Source organism: Mus musculus, chromosome 4 (assembly GCF_000001635.26).
Source record: "Mus musculus strain C57BL/6J chromosome 4, GRCm38.p6 C57BL/6J".
NCBI lineage: Eukaryota > Metazoa > Chordata > Mammalia > Rodentia > Muridae > Mus > Mus musculus.
This window is the reverse complement of record NC_000070.6, coordinates 86,509,513-86,525,765: the sequence shown is the minus strand read 5'-3', so window position 1 is coordinate 86,525,765 and position 16,253 is coordinate 86,509,513. Positions and strand designations below refer to the sequence as shown.

General features: G+C 42.7%; 1 protein-coding gene across 1 annotated transcript in view; it reads left to right on the top strand.

Annotated features, from left to right (window-relative positions):
- Nucleotides 1–16,253, top strand: part of Saxo1 (stabilizer of axonemal microtubules 1) — a 113,879-nt gene that overhangs the window by 32,538 nt on the left and 65,088 nt on the right. The window lies entirely within an intron of this gene.

The following is a 16,253-nucleotide window of genomic DNA, read 5'->3' as shown; positions in this document are numbered from 1 at the left end:
GCCTTATGTAGCCTTGGTTGGTTTGGAACTCATAGCTACTTAGCCCTCTGCCCCCTCAGTGTTGTGATTAACGTTGTGTGCCACCACACCTAGCCTTGGAGACTTTTGTTGCCCGATACAGATTGCTGTGGAACACCACGAAGCATGACATCGAAATCCATCAGGATGCTTTATTGTGATTTTTTTTCCCTCCCTGTGCTTTATACAATTGGCCAGTGGGTCTGAATGATCTCTAGCTTGGGGAATAACTGTATCCTGCTTGGCTTGTGGCTGGTTTTGGCTGAGCTGAACGGAGAAGTTCTATGAATTAATACACTTCAGACTGCCCTGGCGTATACTCAAGGAATCGCAGTGTCTGGGACGGAGCCTGCCTGTGAGGGTACAGGGTTGCTGTGGGTTGTGAGAGTTACAAAGGGCCAGCAGGCTATGCTACTATGAGATTTTCTTCTCCCCAGTGACAGGGTTCAGTCCACTCAGCTTTCAAGTGTCACATGTCTCCAAGCTCCGAGAGTAGCAATATAGGGGAAAAGGTTTTAGAGTTGAACAGAGCTGGCTAAGCATCTGAGCATTCAGGCATGTGGCACGGGCACTGGCACTTACCCACTTGTTTTCTTTATCACTCACGAGAAAGGTCCCCATCATCCTTGTGAGGGGCAGGAGGATGACAGTGAGAGTGCATTGTAGCACTCCTGACACACGGCAGGCTCTCAGGACCATACGTACATCTCTGCACAACATTCTGACCACACAGCTGAGGAGCCTGTGGATACAGAGTGAGAGCGGGTCTTGTCTTTTGATAGAATATTAGTGACATGTGGGTTCCTAGAACCACTCCATTCGGAGGTACCAGACTCCACAGGAGGCGCTTTCTCTATCTTCTTCCCCAGACCTACCCAGGGATCCTTTTGGAAAGTCACTGGGGGTGGGGTGGGGGGGTGGGGGGCTGTGCTGACAGCCACTCTATGACTTTAGAGCTGCTTGTCTTCAATTTGCCTACATTTCCAGAAAATGGAAAAAGGGTGTAGGCAATCACCCTAGAGATGGTTGTTATGAGAAGGGGATGGGTGGGTATTTCTGTCCCCTCCTACCCTCCTTCTCTCTTTCCATCAGCAAGTTATTTAATTATCACATCACAAAGAACCAGGCAGCAGGGAGCAGATGCCTTCTGCTAAAGTGATTTCATGTAGATGCCATCACAGCCATTTCCAGAGGGTTTCAGGGAAGACTTTGAAGTTGCCTTTTAACAGGTTGCACCTGCTTCGCTGTCAGGTGTTGGGTCAGATCAGAATTTCACAAGTCCATTTATTCTGCAGCTCACAGGTAATGTGCTACCAAGAAGCCTGTATCTTAAAGGTGAAAATCTCTCAGCTATGTTAAAAATGTCAGTGGGAAGACTAGCAGGTCCCATATCACAGCACAGCGGTCCTGGAACTTCAGATGGTAGGACCCCAAACGAATGTTCCTTTGTTTCTTGATTTCTTTTTGTATTTTATATGCTTTAAATAATAATTTTATATATTATAGACTTTAAATAAATAAATGCTTTTTACTTTTGGAAAAAAATGAAACAACTTTTGCTACAAAGCAAATGTGATGCTGCTACTTAGTATAAAAAATTAGGGGGTTTACAGAGTGGGTGACTGGTAACCTAGAGAGAGAGTGTGGAAGATTCCAGAAGACAGGCACAGCAGTGCAGGTATGATCCAGCCAGGATGTGGGCTACTGAGCTCCAGTGCTCATATTCCTCCCAGCCCTTGCCGCTGTGCAGAGCTGTGGGGTAGTGTTGCGGGTGCAATCCTATGTGAGGGGGTGCAGGCCTCCTATGTGAGCTGAGTTTCACGAGTCCCACAGAAGCTTCTGTGGAGAATTAATGAGCTGCTAAAACTTGGCTCTTGCATTTCTCGAAGCTCCACAGCTTCCATTCATACTACAGATTCTAAAGCCCCCGATACCTCCCTCTCTCCTGCCCCCCTCAACAGGGTCTATCTGTGTAGCTCTGGCTGTCCTGGAACTTGCTATGTAATCCAGGATTACCTCCAACCTGAGAGACCCATCTACCTCTGCCTCTCGGTTTCTTTCTTTAAACAATTGAAAACATGACATGTATTTGTTTACTGCATGCATATACATGTTCATGTCTGTGCTTGGAGGTCAGAAGTAGACTTCAGGTCTCACCACTTTTCATCGTAATTTTTTGAAGGAAGGTTTTCCGTTTTGGCCAGTGAGCTCATCTTTTAGCTGGAGTGGCCAGGGAACTCTGGCCATTCTCTTGCCTGCCTAATTCAGTGCTAGGGTTTCAGGTATGTATTGGTACACCTGGATTTTTTCTTTACTTTTTCTTTTTTTAAACAGATTCTGGGAATCCAAACTCAAGTCCTTGTACCCACACCGAGAGCACTTTACCCACTGAGCCATCTCTCCAACCCCAACTTAAGGTTTTTAATCATTTAAATTTGTTGACTCTAAAGCATCAACAGTTGAACAAGTCAGAATGTTCAAAACCTTGGAGTCTTTTCCTTTGTTGTCAGACACACTTTCTTTCTACGTCAGGTCAACATAATTTCCTTTGTCTGTAGGGGGAATTCTCCCTCCCACACCCTCCTGAGTTACCTCCCAACAGACAGCTATAACCTGAGTCCCGGCCTCTGGACCCTTGGCCCTCTTGTCCAAGTTACTCATTCTAGAGAACAGAGCTCCTCAGGCTAAACCTTCATATGCTTTCTGTTGCCCTTAGTGAGGCAAAGAATCAGTAGGTCTCAGTCCAACCCAGAGCCTTGGACCAACCCCAGCGCTTAGGGGACCCCTTTCCCCAATATGGCAGAAAATGGCTATGAATCATCACATAGTTCTGGGAAGGGGTGGGGGTGCGGGTAGGGGTAGAGTGGGGTGATGGACGAGATGAGGGACTGAGCCTTTCTCTCCTCAAATCTTTGCCCAGGTTGCCCCCCATCATCTTTGTCCATTCTTGCTCATGCAGATACCCACTCATCCCAGACTATTCCCTGTGAGGTCTGAACTTATCATGTGACTTATTTCTCTAACAAACCACACTGTGCCTAATTTTCATCCTCTCACCTTAATAGTATACTAAACAACTCCTCTAGTAACCTGATCCACAAATGAGAGACCCACGAGGGCAAGAGTTTCCTGCCTTGTTCTCTCCCTGATGTCTAGCCTAGTGTTTTGAAACTATTCTTGTTGAATACAGTTGAGTGGTTGGCATTCAAAAACACTTTTGGGTCAGTGAGGTGGCTTGGGCACAAAACTTGGTGATTGTCCCCAAGTTCAATCCTGGGACCCACCTAACAGAGGGAGAGAGCTAGTTTCCACTAGTTCTCTGACCACCACACACATGTCATTGCATGTTTATATCCACATACATGCATGGGTACACAAAGTAACCAATGTTGAAAATAATACAATCTCCCCAAAGTACCTTTAAATATTTGGTATATGTATATATACACAAAACTCACACACACACATGCACACACACACACACACACACACACACACACACACACACATATGTATAATGTATGTGTGCATACCTTTTCCCTGGGGAACATATGGTGGTTAGAAGACAATTTTGCAGACTCAGTTCTTTCCTTTCACCTTTGCATGGATTCCAGGGACTAAACTGCAGCCATTAGGCTTGCATGGCGAGTCCTTTTACCTGCTGAGTCCTATCTCTGGGGACCAAAAGTACCTTTTGATGAGTTATCTAGAACAGGCTTAAAGAAATAAAATTCTTAATTGTTTTCTCTATTTGCGAAGAATGCAAAGCAAAACTGGGATGTCTAGTGTGGCAGAGCACTGTATAATTGTGTTTCTTTGCAGCCATCTAAGGTGCTCAGTCTGAGAAGTCTGCTATTTTCCAACTCAGAGCATCTTAGGAACAAGAGTTTTTAGTTCTGTGAGGAAGTGGGCACAAGAAAAGGCAGGCATGAAGAAATGGTTTGGTATAGGCCCAATATAGCATCAACTCCTGACTCTTACACAGATTACTTTACCTCTCTCACAGGATTTGGCTCTCCCTCTGCAAATGATATCTGCCTAACTGTTGCGTGGGCTCTGGATGGTGGCTGTGAGCATCTAGTACAGTACCAGGCCCATGGCGGTTAGGTTGAGAATGCAATCATGTGCACCATTCTTCTTAGCCGTGACTCAGGGTTCAATGAGAAAAGTGGGGAATTTGTGCATACGGTTGCAGATGAAAACATTTGGAGTTCCAACATTCACCCTGCACAATGGCCCTTAGTAACCTGTGGGATGGTTTGTAGGACAGAAGAGGATGGCACTGATCCTGCAAGCAGAGCCTGAGCTCAGGCAGGCAGGGACATGGCACCCAGCGGGCCACTTTTTCGGCAGAATGTGCAGATAGCTGGACTTCTGCGGTGAGAAGGCAGATAGATGGAAGGCAGATAGATGGGTCCTCTTTGCTCCGTGCGTGCTGTGGGAGATTAGTATGGGAATCACGCAGCTGGAGACATCATATGTGCATACAGAGGTTCAAAATGGTCCTCGCCCTTGCTGCATCTCTTGGTGGTGGCATAGGAGCAGATCTAACAGTCGTAGTACAGAAGACAAAAGCTAAGACGCTAGAACAGCCATGAGCTACAGATGGCCTCCCTCCCCCATGCCAAGCCTTGTGTAAGTCCTCACTTTGCCTTGGTTTGGGGTTTGGTGAAGACTTGGCTGGTCTTGGTTGAGGGCTGTGCGCGCGCATGGCAAATGCACACCAGCAAAAGGCATTTGTTCTTACCGGCTTTCGCTCCGTTGCTACTGGTCCACTCTTTGGGAATGCTCCTGCTGAAGAAAGAAGGTTTATCATACAGTGTAAGATTTCAACCACAAGGTTCTCGAGAAAAGCCTCTCTGTGCTGGGAGAGGGTTACAATTAGCCTCGTAAAGAGCACAGATGAAAGTCTTTCCTATCGTTACAATCAAAGACACTTTAGGCTACTCTTTCCCCAGTGGAATAGTTGCCTTTACAGCACATTTTAAAGTTTTATTTCAAAAACAGCCAGCGTCTTAAAGCAGGATGCCGCGTGCTCCCCAGGCCTCTGCTTACAATGTGTTTTTGCTTTTCTCAATCCTATAACCGAGTTTCTGGCTGTGATGTGAATTGCTACCTTCATGGCCCTGCACGCAGAAGGTTTTAGCTATGATTTCTCTATGCTTGTCCCAAGATCTCTCCCAGATTTTCCTGCTACTCTGACTTCAGAGTTAGCCTTACTATTTTAGCAAATATTGCTATTGTAAGCTCTCCGTTTTCATTCAGGGAAACTGAGTCTTGGGAAGTGATAAACTCCATTCCACCAGGTAGTTCTTTTACTTATACTCAGAACTTAGCTGCCCTTCAAACTCAGCAAAACAGTTCATTCCTTGATCAACTGCAAGTAGACTAAAGTTCGCTGTGTTAAAGGGGAAATCACCTCAGCTACTCATCACAAGGTCTCTAAAACCCCCAATCACTCTAGTCAGGAGGCGAATGGATTCCATTTCATGTGCCTGTTCCAGGTGAGCGGTGGTGGCTGTCTGGGGTGCAATGAAGTCTGTGGTTACTGAGAGAGTCATAGCAGGTGTTCTCCATCATTCTAGGCAGAGGATGCCACTAAACTTCCAAGCCTGGCTCAGTAGATTCTTCTTGGTCTGGATTGTGTTTCCCTGTCCAGAACCATTCATCAGCCCTGTACTGCTTGCTCTTACCCGTGCTGTCTGTCACACTAATGTGACTGCATCTGCCCGGCTTCTCCAAAATGTCCCGTGCCTATCTGCTGTACACACACACACACACACACACACACACACACACCCTGTACATACCCACCCATCAGGTAAGCCCCAGTGGTGAAGAGTTAGGAGGTTTATGGTAAACTCGTGGCACATAGTACAAGTCTACATGGAAATTTTATCACGGGCTGTTTATTTTCACACCAGTTCTGCGAGGTGGTAAAAAAAGGGTTGCAAAGGGAGCCTCGGATTATTTCCTTAGTGTCGTAGGTCAGTAAATGACCGAGATAAAATTTAAGCCCATCAGTGTAATTCTAAGGCCAGTGGCGTCCTTTTTCCTAAACATCAAACCTTTCAATCTACAAAGTTGTTAATACAAAGCATTGTAGCTGTATGTACAACTTTCAGATTTCTAATTATATTTCATTGCCTAGTCACCCCCTGCTTCTCCACATTACATATCACACACATTTTTTTTTCTGGCATGATGACCTATTTCTTTTCTTTTTTTAGAAAAAAAATTATTGGGTCTTTGTAAATTTTACATCATGTATCCCGATCCTACTCCTCTTCTTGTAACCACCTCCACCTTTGCAACTTATCCCCCAACAGAGGGGAAAAAAAAACCCTATTGTGGAAGCTGTAGTGTGTCATAGTGTGTCCCATGGTATACCCCTTTGTCCACATTTTTTAGCTTGTAAATGTTCATTGCAATGGGTCATTGGTCTGGCTTCTGCTACTCGATTGATACTGGATCCTCACTGGGACTCCTTTCTGATATCCTGTTGTTGCCCTGTGTCATGAAGATCCTGTAGTTTTTGGATCTGTAGTATTGTACCTTTAATTTACTCTAGCAGTTCATTGATGGGGTAGATGTTGGGGTGGGCCAACTTGAAGTCCTGAATCTGGACCTGAAAGGTGTCTGAGCTGGTCAGCCCACCTGATCTTCTGCTCTTCTGCCCTGCTCTCCCGAGTGCTGCAGTTGGTGAGGGACATGGCCAATTCTCCCACTCTCATGTCCCAGGGCCAGCTCTCCCTATAGATGTCAAGGGATGAGGGAGGGGAGGAGGGCATCTCTCCCAGCAGACAAGAGTAGGGGCTGGCTCTCCCACACTTATGCCCTCAGACAGTTCACCATCGACCCCCATATTCAGGGCCAGCTCTATTGTACTGCCTAGGTGAGGTCCAGGACCCACTCTCTCAAGTGCTGCCGCTGGTAAGGGGCAGGGCCAATTCTCCCACTCTCATGACCCCAGGGCCAGGGGGGACCTATTTCTTAAACATTTAAGACATGGTGACTTATTTCTTAATACTTTAAACCTTCTCTCCTACATTGTCACCACTAACCCTGTCTAGTAGGAATTAGTACAGATACACAGTGCTCATCACAGATTTTGTTCTAATGGCATGGTTCTAATTCACCGTGTTTTTTTTTTTTTTTTTTTCTATTCTGGGCCAAGTTGCATCTATGTTGGCATGGGTTGCATTAGCTATTATATCTTGTCAGCATCTTTAACTAGACCATCTCTCTCATCTTTTGTCATGGATTGTCAGACCTTTCTGCAGGGTAATCTTCTACAAGGTCCATCCAATCTTTCCTTGTCATCAGACTCAGACTTCGCCATTCCTTCTGGAGAGGAAACTGGAGATGCTGCTGAGTTCTTAGGCATCAAGTCAAGAGGTGCATGATGGTGACTCACTTATGCCTGGAGTTGCTAACCTTGATCATCCAGGATTGGAGTCTGCCAGATTTCTCCCCAGTAAAGCCTCATTTCCCGCTCATATTTGATTACTGTGGAGACTTCTTCACTATTCTATTAACATGTTTTACTGTTAGCTTAAGTACTTATCCATGGTCACATGAGTCTAACATCAGTGGCAATCTATTCCTGTCATTTCTTTTACACTTAATGGTTGGCATTTTGTTATAAGAAAGCCCCTTTCCTTTCATTTAGGGATGTGTATATTTATTTATGTGTGGACACTTGGGACAGTTTTGTTCCGTCTTGTTGTCATCATTATTCACTTTAATGTTAACCCTTTTCTCTGTCCAAGCTCCTCCCATATGTTCATCATTCATTGGGCGGTTTTTGACTTTCTTTTTTTAAAATTTTTTATTTTGTTTTTTTTTTATTAGGTATTTATTTCATTTACATTTCCAGTGCTATTCCCAAAGTCCCCCACCTGCTCCCCTACCCACTCCCCCACCCACCCACTCCCACTTCTTGGCCCTGGCGTTCCCCTGTACTGAGGCAGATAAAGTTTGCAAGACCAATGGGCCTCTCTTTCCACTGATGGCCAACTAGGCCATCTTCTGATACATATGCAGCTAGAAACACGAGCTCTGGGGGGTACTGGGTAGTTCATATTGTTGTTCCACCTATAGGGTTGCAGATCACTTTAGCTCCTTGGTTACTTTCTCTAGCTCCTCCATTGGGGGCCCTGTGATCCATCCAATAGTTGACTGTGAGCATCCACTTCTGTGTTTGCTAGACCCTGGCATAGTCTCACAAGAGACAGCTATATCAGGGTCCTTTCAGCAAAATCTTGCTAGTGTATGCAATGGTGTCAGCGTTTGGAGGCTGATTATGGGATGGATCCCGGATATGGCAGTCTCTAGATGGTCCATCCTTTCTTCTCAGCTCCAAACTGTGTCTCTGTAACTCCTTCCATGGGTGTTTTGTTCCCAATTCTAAGAAGGAGCAAAGTATCCACAATTTGGTCTTCGTTCTTCTTGAGTTTCATGCATTTAGCAAATTGTATCTTATATCTTGGGTATTCTAAGTTTCTGGGCTAATATCCACTTATCAGTGAGTATATATCATGTGAGTTCTTTTGTGATTGGGTTACCTCACTCAAGATGATGCCCTCCAGGTCCATCCATTTGCCTAGAAATTTCATAAATTTATTCTTTTTAATAGCTGAATAGTACTCCATTGTGTAAATGTACCACATTTTCTGTATCCATTCTTCTGTTGAGGGGCATCTGGGTTCTTTCCAGCTTCTGGCTATTATAAATAAGGCTGCTATGAACATAGTGGAGCATGTGTCCTTCTTACCGGTTAGGACATCTTCTGGATATATGCCCTGGGATCCTCTGGTAGTACTATGTCCAATTTTCTGAGGAACCACCAGACTGATTTCCAGAGTGGTTGTACAAGCTTGCAATCCCACCAACAATGGAGGAGTGTTCCTCTTTCTCCACATCCTAGCCAGCATCTGCTGTCACCTGAATTTTTGATCTTAGCCATTCTGACTGGTGTGAGGTGGAATCTCAGGGTTGTTTTGATTTGCATTTCTCTGATGATTAAGGATGTTGAACATTTTTTCAGGTGCTTCTCAGCCATTCGGTATTCCTCAGGTGAGAATTCTTTGTTTAGCTCTGAGCCCCATTTTTTAATGGAGTTATTTGATTTTCTGGAGTCCACCTTTTTGAGTTCTTTATATATATTGGATATTAGTCCCCTGTCTGATTTAGGATAGGTAAAGATCCTTTTCCAGTCTGTTGGTGGCCTTTTTGTCTTATTGACGGTGTCTTTTGCCTTGCAGAAGCTTTGCAATTTTTTTTATTACGTATTTTCTTCAATTACATTTCCAATGCTATCCCAAAAGTCCCCCCCCCACTCCCCTACCCACCCATTCCCATTTTTGGCCCTGGCGTTCCCCTGTACTGGGGCATATAAAGTTGCCTGACCAATGGGCCTCTCTTTCCAGTGATGGCCGACTAGGCCATCTTTTGATACATATGCAGCTAGAGTCAAGAGCTCTGGGGTACTGGTTAGTTCATAATGTTGTTCCTCCGATAGGGTTGCAGATCTCTTTAGCTCCTTGGATCCTTTCTCTAGCTCCTTCATTGGGGGCCCTGTGATCCATCCAATAGTTGACTGTGAGCATCCACTTCTGTGTTTGCTAGGCCCCGGCCTAGTCTCACAAGGGACAGCTATATCACGGTCCTTGCAACAAAGGCTTGCTAGTGTATGCAATGGTGTCATCGTTTGGAGGCTAATTATGGGATGGATCCCTGGATATGGCAGTCTCTAGATGGTCCATCCTTTTGTCTCAGCTCCAAACTTTGTCTCTGTAACTCTTTCCATGGGTGATTGTTTCCAATTCTAAGAAGGAGCAAAGTGTCCACACTTTGGTCTTCGTTCTTCTTCAGTTTCATATGTTTTGCATATTGTACCTTATATCTTGCTATACTAAGTTTCTGGGTTAATATCCACTTATCAGTGAGTACATTTCATTTGAGTTCTTTTGTGATTGGGTTACCTCACTCAGGATGATGCTCTCCAGGTCCATCCATTTGCCTAGGAATTTCATGAATTCATTCTTTTTAATAGCTGAGTAGTACTCCATTGTATAAATGTACCACATTTTTTGTATCCATTCCTCTGTTGAGGGGCATCTGGGTTCTTTCCAGCTTCTGGCTATTATAAATAAGGCTGCTATGAACATAGTGGAGCATGTGTCCTTCTTACTGGTTGGGACATCTTCTGGATATATGCCCAGGAGAGGTATTGCTGGATCCTCCGGTAGTACTATGTCCAATTTTCTGAGGAACCACCAGACTGATTTCCAGAGTAGTTGTACAAGCTTGCAATCCCACCAACAATGGAGGAGTGTTCCTCTTTCTCCACATCCTAGCCAGCATCTGCTGTCACCTGAATTTTTGATCTTAGCCATTCTGACTGGTGTGAGGTGGAATCTCAGGGTTGTTTTGATTTGCATTTCTCTGATGATTAAGGATGCTGAACATTTTTTCAGGTGTTTCTCAGCCTTTCAGTATTCCTCGGGTGAGAATTCTTTGTTCAGCTCTGAGCCCCATCTTTTTGAGGTCCCATTTGTCGGTTCTCTATCTTACAACACAAGCCATTGCTGTTTGACTTTCTTACATAAGTTATCCCAAGGTTCATCTCGCATGTTCACTGCCTTAATCCTAAGATTTATGACTCTTCTAGCATCTTTGATTCCTATAAGAGAAGGGTGATATTTAGAAACCAAACCAATGTTTACTTGTCAGGTTCATTACTTCTCTATATTTTAACCTCCAAACATCAAACTGAAAAAAAGTGTGGTTTTTTGTTTTTGTTTTCCTTAAACTTTTTTATTATTTAAATTCATTTTATATATCAAACATATTAATAATATTGAGTATTTTGAGAATCAAATACATAAAAATTTTGTTCAACTTTTATAATCATATGCTTTCATACCCTAAAAAGTCATTAATGAATATCTAATACTATCCATAACTGAGGATCCTATATCTAATATTGAATACTAAATTGTTTCAAAACATACAAAATATTCTTTGGGAATTAAGCATAGTAAAAGAGCATAAAGTATTAAAAATGAATCATTAAGGAACATATTCAAAAGCCCTTATATGATACCAACTGACATAGTATTTAAAATGCATTATATATATGTGTACATTGTCTAACAATCAGTTTACTTAAAAAAAGATTATCAGTGTTTCTACATCAGTAAGTATATTTTAAAACTTTCAAAATAGCAAAAACTCTTTGAAGTTAAACATAAAGAAAATGATAATTTCAAGCACAGTCAGTTTTAGAGAAAGTGCCATGAGGTGCTGAAAGGAAGGCATATTCTTTTGCTTTAGGGTGAAATGTTCTATACATATCTGTTAGATCAATTTGGTTCATAACTTATGTTAGTTTCACTGTGTCTCTGTTTAGTTTCTGTTTCCATGATCTGTCCATTGATGAGAGTGGGGTGTTGAAGACTCCCACTATTATTGTGTGAGGTGCAATGTGTGCTTTGAGCTTTACTAAAGTTTCTTTTATGAATGTGGGTGCCCTTGCATTTGGAGCATAGATGTTCAGAATTGAGAGTTCATCTTGGTAGATTTTTCCTTTGACCAATATGACGTGTCCTTCCCTATCTTTTTTGATAACTTTCAGTTGAAAGTTGATTTTATTCGATAACTCCAGCTTGTTTCTTGGGACCATTTGCTTGGAAAATTGTTTTCCAACTTTTTACTCTGAGGTGGTATCTGTCCTGTATGCAGCAAATCCTGGGTCCTGTTTACATATCCAGTCTGTTAGTCTATGTCTTTTTATTGGGAAATTGAGTCCATTGATGTTAAGAGATATTAAGGAAAAGTAATTGTTACTTCCTGTTATTTTTGTTGGTAGAGGTAGAATTATGTTTGTGTGGCTATCTTCTTTGGGTTTGTTGAAAGATTACTTTCTTGCTTTTTTGGGGGGTGTAGTTTCCCTCTTTGTGCTGGTGTTTTCCATCACAAATTTGGTTTTGTCCTGGAATATCTTGTTTTCTCTGTCTATGGTAATTGAGAGTTTTGCTGGTATAGTAGCCTGGGCTGTCATTTGTGTTCTCGTAGGGTCTGTATGACATCTGCCCAGGATCTTCTAGCTTTCATAGTCTCTGTTGAGAAGTCTGGTGTAATTCTGATGGGTCTGCCTTTATAAGTTACTTGACCTTTTCCCCTTACTGCTTTTAATATTCTTTCTTTGTTTAGTGCATTTGGTGTTTTGATTATTATGTGATGGGAGGAATTTCTTTTCTGTTCAGTCTATTTGGAGTTCTGTAAGCTTCTTGTATGTTCATGGGTGCCGCAGACCTTCTAGGTTCCTGTGTCTGCGTGGAACGGGGTCTCTCGACGCGGGTGGGCAAAGCGTGGATGAGCGACAAACAGACACACACACAGGAGAGTTCGTGTGGAATCTGAGTGTAATTTTACAACTCGAGAATCAGACTTTTTATGCAGAGGACAATAAGGAAGTTGGGTGACATATTCGCAAGGTACAATTGAGGTAACCGGAATCTTACATAAAACAGAGGAATGCAAACACAAAAGGTCTAACGGGAACCACCCAGGATAGAATACATTGATAACAGCTGCGATCAACAAGGGCTCCACCTAAAATTCACTAATCTTAGAAGCCAGGATCAAGGGCTTCGCGTCCTTGCCATAGTTCCTATTTTAGTCTCTTGTATAGTCCACCTTCCCCTTAGGCCATTGTAAATATGTGTGTATGGGTGTAACTCTGCTATAGTATCTATTCTGGTTTCTCCTTTGGTCTGAAACTTCCTTCTTCCTTAGTGATGGTAAATTCCTGTGTAAGGGAGTGACTTAGCTTTTACAATCTTGCTGAATTCTAAACCCTTGATCTTGGTCAAGAACGCCCTTGGACTGTTGGAACACTGGCGGAAGGCTTTAGCCATGTCAGAGCACTTATAATAGAAAAATACTGAAAGAGAGCACGTGGATCCATACTCTAGACTAGCGAGGTAATGGAACTTGGGAATGAAAAATTAATGTATGGGTAGAGAACACTAGACTCCAGGAGGAGAGCTTCCTTGAAACTCTTTTGCCTCATGAGTGACATTTAAGCCTTTCAGCTTGTCCAGTTGACTTGACCGGAGAGCGTAGCACATGGGCATTTCTTTCTTTAGGTTAGGGAAGTTTTCTTCTATAGTTTTGTTGAAGATATTTACTGGCCCTTTAAGTTGGGAATCTTCACTCTCTTCTATACCTATTATCCTTAGGTTTGGTCTTCTCATTGTGTCCTGGATTTCCTGAATGTTTTGGGTTAGGAGCTTCTTGCATTTTGCACTTTCTTTGACTGCTGTGTCAATGTTTTCTATAGTGTCTTCTGCCTCCAAGATTCTCTCTTTTATCTCCTATATTCTGTTGGTGATGCTTGCATGTATGACTCCTGATCTCTTTCCTAGGTTTTCTACCTCCAGAGTTGCCTTCCTTTGTGATTTCTTTATTGTTTCTATTTCCATTTTTAGATCGTGGATGGTGTACTGGCTGGTTTTGTGTGTCAACTTGACACAGGCTGGAGTTATCACAGAGAAAGGAGCTTCAGTTGGGGAAATGCCTCCATGAGACTCAGCTGTAAGGCATTTTCTCAATTAGTGATCAAGGTGGGAGGTCCCCTTGTGGGTGGTGCCATCTCTGGGCTGGTAGTCTTAGGTTCTATAAGAGAGCAGGCTGAGCAAGCCAGGGGAAGCAAGCCCGTAAAGAACATCCCTCCATGGCCTCTGCATCAGCTCCTGCTTCCTGCACTGCTTGAGTTCCAGTCCTGACTTCCTTTGGTGATGAACAGCAGTATGGAAGTGTAAGCTGAATAAACCCTTTTCTCCCCAACTTGTTTCCTGGTCATGATGTTTGTGCAGGAATAGAAACCCTGACTGAGACAGATGACTTTGTTTCCTTCACCTGTTTGATTGTGTTTTCCTGTAATTCTTTTTATTTATTTATTTATTTATTTATTTATTCATTTTTTAATTAGGTATTTTCCTCATTTACATTTTCAATGCTATCCCAAAGGTCCCCCATACCGACCCCCCCAGTCCCCTACCCACCCACTTCTCCTTTTTGGCCCTGGCATTCTGGGATTTTTGTTTCCTCATTTAAGGACTTCTAGCTGTTTACCTGTGTTCTCCAGCATTTCTTTAAGGGCGTTATATTCTTCTTAAAGTTCTCTATCATTATTGTGAGAAGTGATTTTAGATCTGAATCTTGCTTTTCCAGTGTGATGGTATGTATATCCAGGACTTGTTATGGTGGGAGAGTTTGGTTCTGATGATGCCAAGTAGCTTTGGTTTCTGTTGCTTATGTTCTTATGCTTGCCTCCCGCCATCTGATTATCTCTAGTGCTACTTGCCCTTGCTTTATCTGACTAGAGACTGTCCTTCCTGTGATCCTGGTTGTGTCAGAACTCTTCAGAGTTCAGCTGTCTCAGGGATCCTGTGATTCTGTGATTCTGTGATCCTGAGATCCTGTGTGTGTCAGAGCTCCTGGGAGTCAAGCTGCCTCTCTCTGATCCTGAGATCCTGGTGTGACCAAGCTCCTGTGATCCTGTGATCCTGTGATCCAGTGATCCCGTGATCCTGGGCATGTTAGAACACCTGGGAGTGGAGCTTCCTCTGGGTGTTGTGGGACTGGTTGTGCCCAAGGTCTGCTCAGGGCACTGGCCCAGACCAGAAAGAGTTTCTTTTTTGTTTGAAATGATGGGTGACTGGTTCCATTGCTTTGGGCATGAGGCAAGGCAGAACTTTATAGTGGTGGAAACATGGCAGAGATGACTGATTACCTCATGGCATATGGGGTACACACACACACACACACACACACACACACACACACACACACACACCACAGAGAAAGAGAGGGTTGGGGGAAGCCTCTGGAGACAAGTCTAACTTTCAAAGTCATGTCCTCTGACTAGGTCCTACATCCTATTTTTTACCACCTCCCAATAATACTGTCAAATTATGATTAAATAAATTGAACTGTCAGTAATTAGATCTACCAGCTGGCACCATGACTGCAACACATGAGATTTTTGGAGTTTACTTTCATTCTACACTATGCCATATTCATAAATATACCTGCACATATATGCACATATATTAGTTATATGGAAAATAATTATTTTTGTTACTACTTCTTTATCAGAGTATGTGTAGAAATACCTTATTAGAGTGAGAAATACGGATTCTTTTATTTTTCATATATTTACTTATTAGTTTGATATAGACAGGCCTGACATGCCTTTTCTGTCTTCCAACAGTGTACCTTCAACCACTAACTGCTTACTCTATTGACAATTGAGGCACACAACTGCTAAGATCTTTTGAATATTGGGTACCAGGGTCAAGAAGGGGAGATGGGAAGTAGTGATAAATACTTTTACTTTATTTTATTTTTCTGAGACAAGGTCTCATACAATCTAGGCTGGCTTTGAATTTTCTGTGTAGCTGAATATAACCTTAAACAGCTGATCCTCTTCACCCCATCTTCTGAGTGCTGGGATTACAGTTGTCCATCACCATACCAGTTTTAAATAGTAAGCACTTTACCAACTGAGCTATGTCTCTACTCCCTACAGGAGTGGTTATTATTTTTTTTTTCCGGTTGTAGGACCCAACACAGTACATGGCCCATAATAGGAACATCTTAGATGTTGTACGAAGGAATGAATGAATGAGTGAACAAACTTGTGCAATTAGTTTCCATTATTCAATCTATGGAATGTTATATAGAGATTATAAAATGTAAAGATATATACTATAGGTTAGCCCAAAATATTCATTGTATTTGGAGTCTCTCTCTCTCTCTCTCTTTTTCAAAATCAAATAGTTTTGAAAGTTCACGTTGGAGTCTATGAACAGGTGTGTTAATCTGTCATATGGGCTGAATGGAACTCTGATCTAGAGATAGTTGGCAGGTGATGTAGCTTGGCTTCTTATATATATTGTACAAGGCATCTGAGGGAGCCTTTAACAAGAGACTGAAAGAGCAAAGCACAGCTTGACCTTCTAACTGCTTCATTTTGTGTGATATTGATGATGATGACGATGTGTGTGTGTGTGTGTGTGTGTGTGTGTGTGTACTAATACAAAGAGAGTGCCCCTGAGAAGATAGTTTCTGTTCCTCTATGTGTCTTCTTAGTTTCAGTTGGCTTGGTGTTCTACAGTATCCATTTTCAACAATTACAGTGCAATAGTAAAAACAGTTAC